A 14,490-nucleotide genomic window follows, 5' to 3' on the forward strand; every position below is an offset into this window, starting at 1 on the left:
TTTACATGTCAGTGGGTCTGTCTGCATGACAACACTTTTAAAGTGCGCTTACTTTTTGCATATGCTTAGGCATTTGGCATTGATGGGCCACCTGGTGGGCAAGTAATGATCCTATCAGTGCCAAACACCTATGCATATGCAAAATACAGGGCGCACCCGAGAGCAAGACAAAGCAGCAATTGCCAACAAGTGCTGCCAGCAGCCCAGTGCAGGACGCTCTGTGCGACGTGTAATGGGCTTAACTGCAATATAAACAAGCCCAATTACACGCGCACAAGCGGACAAAAACCGCGACAAGCGACCTCCAAATATTATAAGCGCCTTTGGGCAAAAACAAGCCAAAAGTCGCTTATAATAAGCGGACCTGGCCTATGATCCATCAGAAGTATGGACATGCGCAGGCTTTAACTCCGCCGGTGCAGGAAGGACGACTCTGGAACCTCCTCCCCATCAACATCTGACTTCCCCCTCGCTTCTACAGTCCAGAAAGGAGTTCAGGAATGGCTCCTCCCCAACAGCTAGGTCCATACACGCTCCACCATACCAGAGTCTGGGCGATCTGATCACCTCAGTTTTCTCCCCAGGCTACTTGTATCTATTGCTGACAATGGCCCTTCCTTCTCCGTTAGTTCCCCCTCCCTTGTTTCTCTGGTCCCACGTGGACGGGGTTGCCTTAGTTTTATTCACATTTAAAAGTGCATCCTGTTTGGAAATTCAGGATGCGCTTTTAAAAGCACAGAAACGCCTCCCGATTTGTGCAGAGGTTAAAAATGCCATCTGAAAGGGTGCACATGAGACACGCCCATTATGATGTCTTTTGTGGATTGGGCTACTGTTTTTTGGCGCAAGAGATGAGATGCGCTCGTGGATTTCATTATTTTCATCAAAAACGTTTGAGAACCTTGCTCCTTGTGTCTTTTTAAAAACAAGCAGTGGATGCTGCTTCAAATAACAGGAGCCAGCGGGTAGAACATACATCTGCTTTATTTCAAATCCAAACTCTTACTAACTCCTCCCTTTCCTCTGCCTCCACGCGGAACGTCACTTCCCGTGTGACGTGCTGTCCCTTCAATAGGAGGCTGCCTTAAAGGGGCAGCCCACGGTAACAAGCAGTTTTTGCAAAAACTTTTTCCCCTAGTTTAATAACAGCCTTTTTCGCTGCATCACTGAATAGTCTGAACGTAGAGCATGGGAAGGTCGTTGAAGGTGTGTGTGAGAAAAGAAATTGGGTGGCCACAGCCAATACAGAAAAAGCTGAGAGGAGGGGGCTGAAACAAAATACAGCCAAAGGGAGAGGACAGTTGATACTTGCAACACAGGGACCGAAGAACAGAGGAGTGAATAAGCACAGCGTCGAATACACACTACCATGCAACACGGGATGGGGAGTGACACGTCCCAGTTTGGTTGATGCGCATGCGCGGGCCTCGTTGTGGCCCAGCGCATGCGTAGTTTAATAAAGTGCGCCCGTGCGGCAGTTCCCGCCGGGACGCGGAGCAAGCAGCATCGCGTCCCGAGTGTTCTTGTGTGCGTGTCCGTGTGTGTGCTGTGTGGGCCCAGGGGGACCAGATACAACAACTGGCGACGAGGCGGGATCGCTACCACAGCGTTCGCCCTACGGACGTGGGCGTAGGACACACATCGGCACGAGAGCGCACAACGCGGATCGAGCGAGATAGTTTTTATCGCCTCGAGGCAGTAGCGGCCTGAAAAGGTGCTTGTGCGCTGCCACGAGGGAAACTTTTGGAACTTTTGACTGTCCCCAACAATCTGGGGACAATCCAAAAAAAAAAAAAAAAAAAAAAACTACAAAAAGACAGACACGAAGCCGCGGACTGGACACAGCGAAGAGTGCGCGGAAGAACACATCAGCCAGGTTAGCGGCCTCTGTCACACCGAGAGGTGCCTGTGCGACCTGTGAAGATGTCAGGCAGCGAGGATGAAGCGGAAGTGGCGACAAGAGTGGTGAGGACACAACGGGGATCGCTACTGCCCATGCAGGAATTCGACATGTCAAGCCCCCCCGTCTAAACTGGGTCCCAGGTGGCTCCTATGGGTCAAGAAGTTGGAAATGTACTTTACAGCGACGGGGATTTCAAATGACGACGCAAAAAGGGCGACCCTTCTATATTCAGCTGGCCTGGACATTATGCGCATCTATGAATCACTTGCCCTACCGGTGGTCACATATGACACGGTCAAGGCCGCGCTGGAAAACCATTTCATCCCACAGTCCAATGTCGATTACAAAAGGTTCCTTTTCTGCAGAGAGAAGCAAAGGGAGGAAGAATCTCTCGATCAATTCTGTGCCAGACTTCGATTGATTGCCAGCACGTGTCGCTGGGACGACGACGAACTGATGATTAGAAACCAGGTGCTCCAGGGCTGCAGCTCGGGCAAATTGCGACGTCAAGTGCTGAGGGAGCCAGGATGGTCACTGCAGCAGATACTGTACAGTGGGAGGACTTACGAGCTAGCGGAATCCAGAGGGGCGAGTATGGACGCAGGGGTCAGGCCGAATGCAAGGGAGGAGGCCTTTGCTGTTTCCAAGAGAACTAAGCTGAAAGAAAAGTGGTCCCCGAAGGCACAGGGAGAACTCTGGCACCGACATTGGGGCAAATGAGTGCCACTGGCTGTTGTGTCAGGTGGTGGAAGGGTCTCTTCCAATGGCAATATCGAGGCTGGAGATGGCAACAGAATGCTCAAAGGATGAGGTGTTCACCATAGTCAAGAATGCTGTGAGAAGCGGCGAGTGGAGGGAAGTGCTGCAGGACAACTCCCGCCGTCAAGCGGAGGCTCAGAACAACCTCCGGGTGCTCTGGAAGGTGAAGGATGAACTCTCAGTCGCGGATGATGGACTCATACTTCGAGGGCGGCAAATTGTTGTCCCAAGGGCACTGCGGTCAAGGATCCTCGAACTTGCCCATATCGGCCATCAGGGGATTGTCAAGATGAAGGCTCAGCTGAGAAACAAAATATGGTTCCCGGACTTGGAGGGGCGAGTGGAGAGTTTGGTGAGGAGGTGTATCGCATGTCAAGCGGCGGCCCCGGGGGACAGAGCTCCGCCGATAAGGTTGATGGAGCGGAGTTGCAGACCATGGGAAACTGTCCATGTGGTCTTTGGCTCAACGGGTCGGGGAATGTACTTCCTGGTGGCAGTGGACCAATGGTCCAGGTACCCCGAGGTGGTACAGTCGACGGCGACAGAGTTCGCAACGAAGGCACTAGACAAAATGTTTGCCACCCATGGATTCCCAGACCTCCTGTGCTCGGACAATGGGCCACCGTTCACCGGCAGCCAATTCGCAACTTACCTCCGTGAACGGGGGATCCGGCATCGCAGGGTGTCCCCGCTCTGGCCGCGGGCCAACGGAGAGGCTGAGAGAATGATGAGGACTCTGAAAAAGGTCCTGAGGATCTCCGCCTGTGGCGGTGAAGACCTGGAGAGGAAGCTCGTGGAGTTTGAGGGAATACCGGACGCCACCGCAACAATCCACGAAAGTGGCCCCAGCCGAAGCACTATTTGGGCGATGCCCGAGGGGAATGCTACAGGAGGAGGATGGCCGTCTGCCCGGAGTGATAGACGATGATGGTGTCAGGGATGAATGGGCCAGGCGCAATGATAAAGAAAGTGAAAGGAGGGGTCTGCAAGAAAAGGAGGTGCGAGTGGGTGACACCGTGTTGGTCCGGAACAGGCACCCCGAGGGGAAGTTGTCCCTGCCCTTCGAGCCACGTCCGTGGAAGGTAACGCATGTCAAGGGCACCATGGTGACGGCAGCCTGCGACTGAGGAACAGTCACGCGCAACCGGTTGTTCTTCAAACGCAGTGAAAGACCGGCTGAAAATGGGACCTCCGAGGAAAGCGCAGGGCCGGCTGGTCCGCCAGGAGCTCAGGAGAGCGTGCCGGGAAAGGAACCACCGAGACCGGAACATGAGGCCTCTCCTCCGCCTCCCGCCTCGTCAAGGTACCCTATCCGCCGTGAGCAGCGGTTGCCTGGGCATCTCAAGGACTATGTCCTGGACTCACGTGACTGAGCTGAACGAGGAAAGGTGAGACTCCTGGGCGGTCATATGTCCGCCCGTGCAACCGGCGTGCAAGGAGATGCGCGCCCAACTGTTTACTTTGTTTTGATTAAAGTTAAAAAGGGATGCGACGTCCCAGTTTGGTTGATGCGCATGCGCGGACCTCGTTGTGGCCCCGCGCATGCGTAGTTTAATAAAGTGCGCCCGTGCGGCAGTTCCCGCCGGGACGCGGAGCAAGCAGCATCGCGTCCCGAGTGTTCTTGTGTGCGTGTCCGTGTGTGTGTCTGCGTGGGCCCAGGGGGACCAGATACAACAGGGAGGGCAACAGTGGTAATATGTCCGGGGAGGTGGAAAACTGCATCAGACCACTGACGTGATGCTGCACAACGAGGGGGATTCTATGCCAGGGATGCAGGCAAATGGTGCTCTGGAGGAAAAGCAAGTTGGGCGGGGGCATGAAGGACAGCAGGGGCATGCCCCAAAGCCAAACGAACAAGTGGGGCCCAGAGAGACCGTGGAAAAGGAAAGGACTTTTTTTAGTGTGTAAACGAGGATGCAATGGAGAGGCAGGCTCACAGTGGAGGGTGGTACTCACAAGAGTAGCCATGCTGGGGGTAGCTCGCACATATAGCTAGGCTGAGGAACAGCAATGGAAGGATCACTAAGCAGTATAACTTGCAGTGGGACTCCCGATTGGCACATTCATCCTAAAAACATCCTCGGGTTGGTTTATAGGGAATTGGAATACACTTCGTGATGGAGAATTAATGCCTTGCATTTACAGTTACTGTGGCAACCACATATTCTGCTTTTTCTTTGTCAGCAATGCTTTGCCACCTAATGCGCTAAAACCAAAATGGCAGTAGCCTCCAGATTGCGGAAGATCGGTAGGCATTCCATGAAGTTTGAGTTATTTCTGTGAGAATCAGGCAGGAGCAAGTGGGAGGCCAAGCCAAGTAAGCAACATTAGGAGTGCCAACTTGAATGAAAGAACAGTGCAAAAGGTCCCCACAAATGACTTGTCCCAAAAGCTGCCGTGAGCCCGAGGATACAGTAGCAAAAGTGAGTCCCCTGCTGTGGGCACCATTCTAGATCCTGGTGGCTGCTGGAAAGCCATCCAGCAGGTCTATTGCATCAGATATGGCCTCTAGGTGGTATGACGCAGAGGGTGCTGCCCTGCAATCTTCAGAAAATTAGCAGCAAAAGCCATTTAACATCACACTTTACTTGCAGAGAGCAAAAAGGGATTGCAGTCCTCGAGTCCTTCACTGTTCGGGCATGGAAACAGGTCACAGCACATTCACCATGTTACATTGTTACGTTTTAGTCATTCGTGAGTATATGTGCCGTTATGACCCACTGTGATTTTGCAGATACTGTACAGTGTGCAGCTCAGGAATCTCAAAATGAAATCCCTGGGACTGAGATCAGAAATGCAAGCGCTACACTGGATGTACGTTAGCATACGTCGTTGTCTTCACAATACATGCTAAATGCTGCACCACATTAAAACGGAAGAAAGCCCCCATGGTCAGGCTGGTTAGGAAAATATGAAAACCTCACTGGACTGAGAAAGGGTTGTAAACCATAAGCAACCACAGCATCTGTTGGCAGGATTGTGTAGCAATGGTAACGAAGTAAAGGACCGTGTCTGCTATACATAAATCTAGCTAGCGCCAGAGGGGAAGGGTAAAGTCCAAGGTGCCCAGCACACAATATGCCAGGAAGAAGAGCAGACAGAGGCAAGATAATTAAAGTGAGGGATGCATAGTTGGCAGCAAGTGTCCGGGATAACAAGAGAAATGTGTGCCACCTCCTTGGTCGAGATTTAAGCACCAACAAGAACTGTGGTGACTGCCTTGCCCGTGAGGAGTGCACCATGAAATGGACCACTGCAACTCTGCCCTGAAGCAGCAGCCCAGACATGAGGCAAATCTGGTTTATGTACTATAGGGAGCAATCCACAACTCCCTCAGAACTGTCCAAACGTTCCTTTTCTCACTACGTCCTAAAAACGTGTTGGACTACCACTCCCATAAACACTACACATGACATTACACAGGGAGGGATGAAGGAAAGTTCGAACCATCTTACCCAGCAGGTACTGCAAACACTGCATCCCCAGCTTTGGTGTGTATTTTACTTTTACAGATTTAAAGATCATCATTAAATTAACAAGCTGGCGCAGGTCGAGTCGTTGGACCCAGTTTATTTAGTGGTCATAAGGCTGACGAGACTAGTCTTCAATCAGTTCACAGGTGCACCAGGCAGGCTTTAATCGGGAAGCCATTTCAGAGCGCGACTGGGCCCTGAACCCCCATGTGCTTGATAGGCGTTTATGCCAAACACTCCTCCCACTTGTAGCGTGACTGGCCAGGATCAGCGCACAAAAGGTGTGGGTGCGTCCACCCCAGTTGAAGGGCAAGTAACTACCGAATGATGAAATGATCAGTGTCTCAAAGGCTGTGCTTAGCAGGCATACAAAATTAATTGGGGTAAAGTGTTGGTATGTGGGCAATCTACCGATAACACATTTACCAACCACTCTCTAGTCTCCTCAAATAAGTGGATACCTGAGTGAATGCCACCACTCACCGCCTGAACATCATTTGAACCCAATATTTGCCTTATTACTAAATACTAAAGCTGCCATGACACCTCGGTCCAAACTCCACCCCTCAACCATTTAAAACTCCAATTATCCTACCTGAATTCAGTGTGTTCGCCTCCAACATGTAAATCTGCTGTGAAACGGCATTCACTAGTACGTTAGCATTCGAAGTAAAATGCCCATATTGGCCAATCAAAGCTCGCAAAGCCACCCATCCAGATATGAATTTATTTTGGGTCAAAATGATCCCAGCATGTGTTTCCGCACTGAGAGCTGCAAGCATTTCCTTCAGAATGAACACATTCTCATAGCAATTTGGGTCAGAGAGTTGCAGAAGTCGAGGCTAGTGCAGTACACTAATGTTGCATGTGCCGGTGTTGGAGTAGACGTTTTAGGTCTCAGCATGGGAAAGGGGTTAACACTAGGTAAATTCTACTAGGCCATGGTGTGGCTGGGTTACATCCAATGTTGCAACTAAATATTTGTTCATTGTAAAATAATTGAAATGAGTGTTACTTTGTGTTTTAGTTGGATACATTTTAGAGTTACAGTAGGCAGCAACATAAGTACCAGTTGCATGGATACAATGTTTTGTACAATGTACAATTGATAGCGCTGAGAAGTATGTATGCAAGAGAGGATTACATTGAAGGGGAAACGAATATGTGGGAATTCAACAATGGGTTAAATTGCAGTCACATTTAGGGCATTTGGAAATATGGGGTTCATCATTGTGGATACATTGCAGAATGCAGGTATTACCTACTTGGAGTTTTAGTAGGCCACAGAGTCCCTAGATTTGTAGGGAGTTTTTTTTTGCCTGTTTTGAAAATCTGTATGACTCGGGTCATGAAAGGGTAAGTGAACTGCATATGGGCAGTTGTGAGAACATCGCAAAGGGCTGAAGGTGAGAAGGGAATGGAAAGGCATGTTAGGTTTTTATGGGCAGATGGGGTTCTGAGATAGAGTAATTTCCCTCGAGCACGAAGACTTGTTTTTGATGAACAACAAGGTCCGGTTACATGGAGGGTTAAATTGAGAGCTGATGGTTTATGGGCTTTCAGGGAAATAAGCCGAATGTTGGCTTAGGCTGAAGGACTTGAAATGGCAGTTCAAACAGGATTACATGAAATAATGCAGAGAAAATATGGGCATTGCTTTGAAGTGTTTAACGGAAAGCCTCGCACAATCACCATTTGGGTTAAAGAGGTTCTGTCATATGGTCCGATTAATAAACTGAGTACTTCATGAATGATAAGGTTTAAGTTACTTACCTGTAAGTATTCTTCTCCAGCATGGGTCTGGCATGGATTCAGGTGCTCAAGAATATTGCCCGTCAGGCTGGGAATCCTAAGAAGAACAGTTTCACTTTCCCTTAAAAACTGTATTTCTCTTCTAAACCAATCACTGTACTCTGGGTTATACTGCCCCCATCGAATGACAGTCCTCTCCCTAAACCCTTCCTCTGGCAGCCATCTTCAGATATGGTAAGCATGTAAAGTGGCAGTATGACCAAGAAGAGCCACAGAGGGAGGGTTTGCATGTGAATCCATGCCAGACCCATGCTGGAGAACAATAGTTAAAAGTAAGCATCTTAAACCTTCACCAGCATGGGGTCTGGCATGTATTCACACGCTCATGAATAACGAATACATAGCAGTACAACATTACACGACCACCTCCGGAACAGTCTCACTGGTTTCATAGCACTGCTTGGCCGACTGACGCCTCCCTGCAATCCCTTTTGACGCAGTAGAACTTCGTGAAGGTGTGCGTGGACCTCCATGTAGCAGCCCTGCAAATGTCCAGCAGGGACATGCCAGACAGGAATGCTGTTGTTGCATTGATCGCTCTGGTGGAGTGGGCTCTTACGGCCAGACAGCAGTCGGTTCGTCAACCGATGACATGATGCAGCCGGAGACCCACCTCGAAACGGAAGCCTTGGACAAGGCCTTCCCATGGTTCACAGGACCAAAGTTGACAAACAGTTGTGCAGTTTTCCAAAAACTTTGTTCATGTCACGTAGAACTTCAGGGCATGAGCGATGTCCAGCGAGTGCAAGGCGCTTTCTGCCGGCGACAAAGGTTTCAGGAAAACGGGCAACACCAAAGGCTTGTTGTGGTGAAATTGCGACAACCTTTGGCATGAAAGAGGGGTGCGTACACAGCACCACCCTCGATTCGTGGACAGTCAGGTACGGATGCTTGCAGGATGGGGCTTAGATATCACCTAGCCTCCTGGCAGAGGTGATGGCCACAAGGAAAGCAGTTTTCCACAAGAGGAACCTGAGTGGGGCCTGATGCATAGGCTCGAACGAAGCCCCCCTCCCATCCACTATGTCAGAAATATGTTGATTTCCCATGCCGGGGAAGGAGCCTTCCCTGACGGAGAGATCGAAAAAGTCCTTTGAGAAATTCCTTGACGAGTCGGTTGGACCAAAGTGAAGATCTTCCTGGAGACCTGGTGTAGCGGGAGATAGCTGCCAGATGTACATTGATAGTGGGGTGTGCCAGTCCGGCCTTGGCCAAGGCTTGAAAGTATGGCAGGATCTGCGGGGCCGTGACCCTCAGAGGGGTTATCTTCTGAGACCGGCACTACGTAACAAAATGCTTCCACTTGTGTCCATGGCACTTAAAAGGTAGACGATAAGCCCTGGCCTTGGCGAGGCCCTCACTGCAGTCTGCAAGCAACTTGAATCCTTCAAACTCTAAGGCTGTTGGAGCCAATGCCTCAGGTTCAGCAATCCTGGCTCGTGATGAAGGATTGTGCCTCCTCTGGTTAGAAGATCGGGAACCACCAGTAGCTAGACTGGAGGCAACATGGACAGGCTGAGACGGTCTGGATACCAAAAGTGCCTCGGCCACGCCGGGGCGAAGCATCATCCTGCAAGGACACTGCCGTAGCAAGAGAGGGAACCGAGGAAATTCATACGGAAACAGCCCTTCCCATGGGAAGGAGAACGCATCCCCCAGGCTCCTTGGTTGGTGGAATCTGCTGGCAAACTTCTGGCATTTGGAGTTTGCCACCGTCGCAAATAGATCGATCTGGGGCGTGCCCCACTTGACAAAAAGGTGGTCCACCTGATCCTGACAAAGCTCCCACTCATGGCAGGAGCAAAGTTCCCTGCTGAGGAAGTCTGCAATGGTGTTCTTGACTCCCGCCAGGTGGAGAGTGACGAGAACATACCCTGTCCGACAGCCCAACGCCACAAGTCCTGCACTTCTTTGGAGAGTACCGGGAATAGAGTGCCCCCCCCCTTTATCCTGATGAAGAACATGGTGGTGGTGTTGTCCCTGAAGATACTCGCCACCTTGCCTTTCAGAGATGGTAGGAATGACTGGAGGGCCCAACACTGCCCGTAGCTCTAGGATGTGGATATGAATATCCTTCTCCGTCAGCCACAGGCCTCATGGAGGTGTCCGTGGTGACCATCTCCTGGTATGGGGTGCGGGAGCGTAGATTTGAAATCACATGCCTTGGGCGATGGAGCCAACACCACCATCCGATCACCTGACAGAACTAGTCATTGAGAGAGATCTTGTCCGTGAAGCTTCCAGACACCTGTATCTAGCGGGCATCCAGGAATTCCTTCAGGGGTCCTGCACGAGGTAGATTCAGGAAATCATGGCCAGTAACGACTTGATGGCCCGCACCATGGCTGTGTTTGCCGAGGACAGCCGTTGCACTTTTCCTTGCATGGCTGCCAGCCTCTACTCTGAGGGCGATGCCAGGCAAGAAACCATATGGAGTCCAGCGACTAGGAACAGCGCGTTCTGTAATGGCGTTAAGCAGGACTTCGGATAGTTGACAGAGAATCCCATATCCACTGATGGCCGCCTGTGTTCGTCGGCCAGCTCCCGCGAGCAAATCAGCAAGTCATCCAGGTACAGGTATACATGTATGTCCTGTAGCCGCAGATGGGCTGCCACTGGCTCCAGGCATTTCGTGAACACTCTGGGGCCGACTTCAAGCTCAAAGGTAAGGCCTTGAACTGGTAGTGCTGCCCCTGGACCACGAGGCGTAGAAACCGGAGTTTTCTTGTGAATGGGGACATGGAAATAGGCGTCCTCCAGGTCCAAGAAAGTCAAGACGTCAACTTTTTCCAGGTGGCCTAGCAAGTGTTGCAGCGCGACAATCCTGAACCTTTGTGACTTCAGGTATTTGTTCAGAGGTCATAGGACTAGGATGAGGAACTAGCTATTGCCCCTTTTCGCAGCATGGCACATACCTCTTCCAGGAGCTGAGGGATGTGCTGCTGACAGGTAACTAGAAGGATCCAGGGACATCTGCATTGAAACTCCAGAGTGTGTCCTTGGGCCAGAGCATCCAGCACCCATCCATCAGTGATCTTTCTCCACTTGCTGACAAACCTAGTTAACCAGCCTCCCACCGGGGTGCACAAGTGGGGGCCAGACGTCCCGGTCGGTTCAGGTTACTTAGATGCCAGAGTCCTTCCCTGCGGGTGACAGCAACGCTGTCCTTCGCTACCGTAGGTCTGGGAGCGGCCTCTGTAGGCTTCCTGCGTTGAGGATCTGGACGACTGTCGGTACGGCGTGGAGAACCCTTTTGACGACCTGCTAGACTTTCCCCTTGCAGGCCGCTGCAATGTTCCAAAATAGCTGCGGTCTGAAGGAGTAATTAGCGGTGAATAAAGTGTAGTGCGCGGCGCCTTCTGATCTTTTCATGTGTTAACCTGTGTTTAGTCTCCTTTGTAAGTCGATGGTATGCTCCGGAACGGATGTGACCATGAGCAGCTAGAGTTCAGGTAAGCGTGTGACGATTCTTGCTGTTTTCGGAATGAGAACGCTTACTAATGTCTTTTTCCTTCATCCCAGGATGCTGCGTCCCGCAATTGGAGATGGCGCCGCCGAGATGCTGTTCCCTGGACCACAGGGGCGATGGATGGAAGCAGGATTCTAATCAAGGTAAGTGTTGTGCTAATGTTCTTGTTCTTTCAGGTACGTGGTTCTAGGAAGGCAGGTGAGGATCTCAGGAGACCGATCTGAGCGCGGCGAGTGTCACGTTGCAGGCACAGAAACGCGAAGCGTGTTCCTCTGCCTGGGCGTGGTTTATAAAGCCTCCAGGTATCCCTAGGCCTAACCACACCCAAAAAGCTAAACCACATAGCACAGCTCATAGAACTGAGCAATGTGAGGGCATCCATATAGCACCGAAGTCCATTACCAAGTACAGTTCTCAAGTCTTTTCCTCTGAACATGTCTGAGCCTGGCACCAAAGGCACCAGGACTGACTCCAAGAGGATGGGGAGGTCTTTAAGGCCAATATGGATGATCGCAGCCCATGTTTTGCCTAAGAGGGTTAGGGACAGGGATCATGACAATCGGTCACAGCTTGTACTACAATTCCCTGTTGTACCTGGCCAGGATCACCAGTGCCTTGGCCGTCTCCATAGTGGACGCCGCAGGGTAAATCACCTTTTTCATGGCATCCATCCCCCCCCCCCCAATCACTGACCGAGGACGGGTTGGCTGACCATTTCCTTGCGTCCACAGATACCACCGAACCTGGCGACGGCTGCAACCTCAGGAACTTGGGTGCGGAGTATGGCGCCCTATATTTCTTCGCCAGCCTATCCAGTTTGGCTGGAACCGTGCAAGCGTTCGAGACAGGCCCTCCTCCCAAACATCACCCAGAAGAGGCACCGCCATGATAGTCTTCCTCTAGCCTCGCGCCTCTGATATAAGAAGCCCTTCTTCCTGGTTTTCTTGGGCACCAGCTGGAATAGGACGGAGGCTCTGGATATCATGGAGTGGAACAACCATCTCATCTGATGGGGACACCCTATGTGGAGCATCCAAATGTGGTGATTCACGGTCCGCTGCGATGATATCCTAGTCATCATCCATTGTGGCCGCATCTGTTCCTGTGTCTGCGTCTGCTGGGTGAGAAGGGACCCCGACATGGTGGAGGAGGCTTTCTCTTCTTCGGAGGCTGATCGGGGACCTGCGGGACCACAGGTAACCGAGCCGGAGGCATCTGGACCCGACACCAAGGTGTGGAGTCTACGGAATATGAAAGGTGATGTCCCTCAGCTGAGAAGGCAAAACAGGAAAACTAGGCCCTGCATCGTCGTTGCTGTCCTTGGACGTCCTCGTGGACCGTATGCAAGGACTCCAGATCCTTGTGTCCGTGGATGGTTTGGGCAATGGCCCGAGAGTGTTGTTTTGGGTCCTCCTCGCCACCCCTCCCTTTACTGCCCCCACCCTCTCTTCTGGCGTGCCTGCAGACGTAGCCCAAGTCACTGTGGCCATGTTGGGGATAGGGACACTGAGGCGTGGGAGCGACCCTATCTCGATCAGCGCCCTCAGCTGTAGTGGTGGTAGAGTTGCCAACGAGGTCTTAGCCTGTGACGGTTCAGCCTGTTTGGGCTACTCTGCCTTCTCCACCCGCAGCTTCTCAGAGGGCTTCTAGACCAGTCCTCAGACAGGCCGGTCCCGAGCGAGGCATGACCCTGCTCGGAGCACAGGTCAGAGGCCTTGGCATTAAGCCATGCCTCCAGCCTACTACACCTGTCCTTCGTTTTCTTCTTGGAGAAACCGAGGCAGCTCTCACATTCTACCTCCTTGTGGTCGGGTGCAGGCAGTAGAGGCATTGCAGGGGCTTGTCCTCCACAAACACATGCCGTAGCCCACATTTGGTGCAGGGCCTGAAGAGAGATCTAGCCGCCTCCTCCTGCGTCATGGTCGGAGGGCGCAAAGCAGGCCCAAAGAACTTTTAGAATCTTCAATGATATTCACGCTTGAGGGGCGCAAAACCTAACAGACAACGGGTCCCCACTGTTGGCCGATGACCAAAAGAGCACACAGGCTTCTTTTAACACAATAAAACATCCATAGAAAACACCAAAAAAAGTACAAATAGCGCGGACAGCAAACTCGAGGACTCCCAACACTGAAGCGTGCTGTAAAAATCTGCAGAAGGCTGCGAGGAGGGGCTTAGGGAGAGGACTGTCATTGGCAAGTGCATTAGGACCCAGATGACAGTGATTGTTTTAGAGGAGAAATACTGTTTTTAAGTGAAAGTGAAACAGTTTTTTCCTTTTACTAAGGATTCCCAGACTGACGACTGGGACTATTCATGAGCATGTGAATCCATGCCAAACCCCATGCTGGAGAAATGTATTATGTGGAGTAAGTCATGCCGACTATGAAAGAAGATCACATGTCAAAGGGGTTGTACTTTGTGAATGTATCCAATGGTGTTTTAGAGCTAGGGGGATTAAATTACTTTGTATTAAGAGTTGCCAATGGAGGGTTGCAGGATGACTGTTATAAAATATGCGATTATGTAAATTGTCTAGCTCTGTATATAAACGGTAATTCGGAGAGAATCGGGTTAGTTTTCAGCTCCAAGGAATAGACTATCCCCTCATTGTTACCATGCAATAAACTTGTTTTCCTGACAAAGTGCATTTGTTTCTTTTCGGAAGCTGTTCTTTTGCATTAGAATCTTTGAGTCACTTCCTTACATTGGCCCCAGGTTGCCCTGTGAGATGTGTGTGTGTGTGGTGTGGCAACCCATCCTCCCCTCGCAACGTTCTGGCCTGCATGCGCATAGAAGGCTCAGAATAAAATGCCAAGCCGCAATTTACTGCTGCTGGCCTGGCTGCATTAAAATGGCAGTTTAGCCACATAATAACACATACATACCATGCTTGATTAGATGCTTAGGAAACAAGTCATGCCACAATAACAAAGGGCTAAATTGCAACCGCAAAATGTCAGTCTAGCGACAGGACATCACATTCTTGCTTTACATATTGGCTGCTAATTAAAGAATGGCAGTAATATTATGGCACCACACCACCTGGCAAAATCAGCTCTGCCGCAGCCTGT

The 14,490-nt window shown here is 51.0% G+C and overlaps 1 protein-coding gene across 2 annotated transcripts in view; it reads right to left on the reverse strand.

Annotated features, from left to right (window-relative positions):
• Window positions 1-14,490, reverse strand: part of LOC138582110 (E3 ubiquitin-protein ligase TRIM39-like) — a 473,056-nt gene that overhangs the window by 314,353 nt on the left and 144,213 nt on the right. The window lies entirely within an intron of this gene.

This window comes from Ambystoma mexicanum, chromosome 3q (assembly GCF_040938575.1).
Source record: "Ambystoma mexicanum isolate Mex_15411 chromosome 3q, UKY_AmexF1_1, whole genome shotgun sequence".
NCBI classification, from domain to species: Eukaryota; Metazoa; Chordata; class Amphibia; order Caudata; family Ambystomatidae; genus Ambystoma; species Ambystoma mexicanum.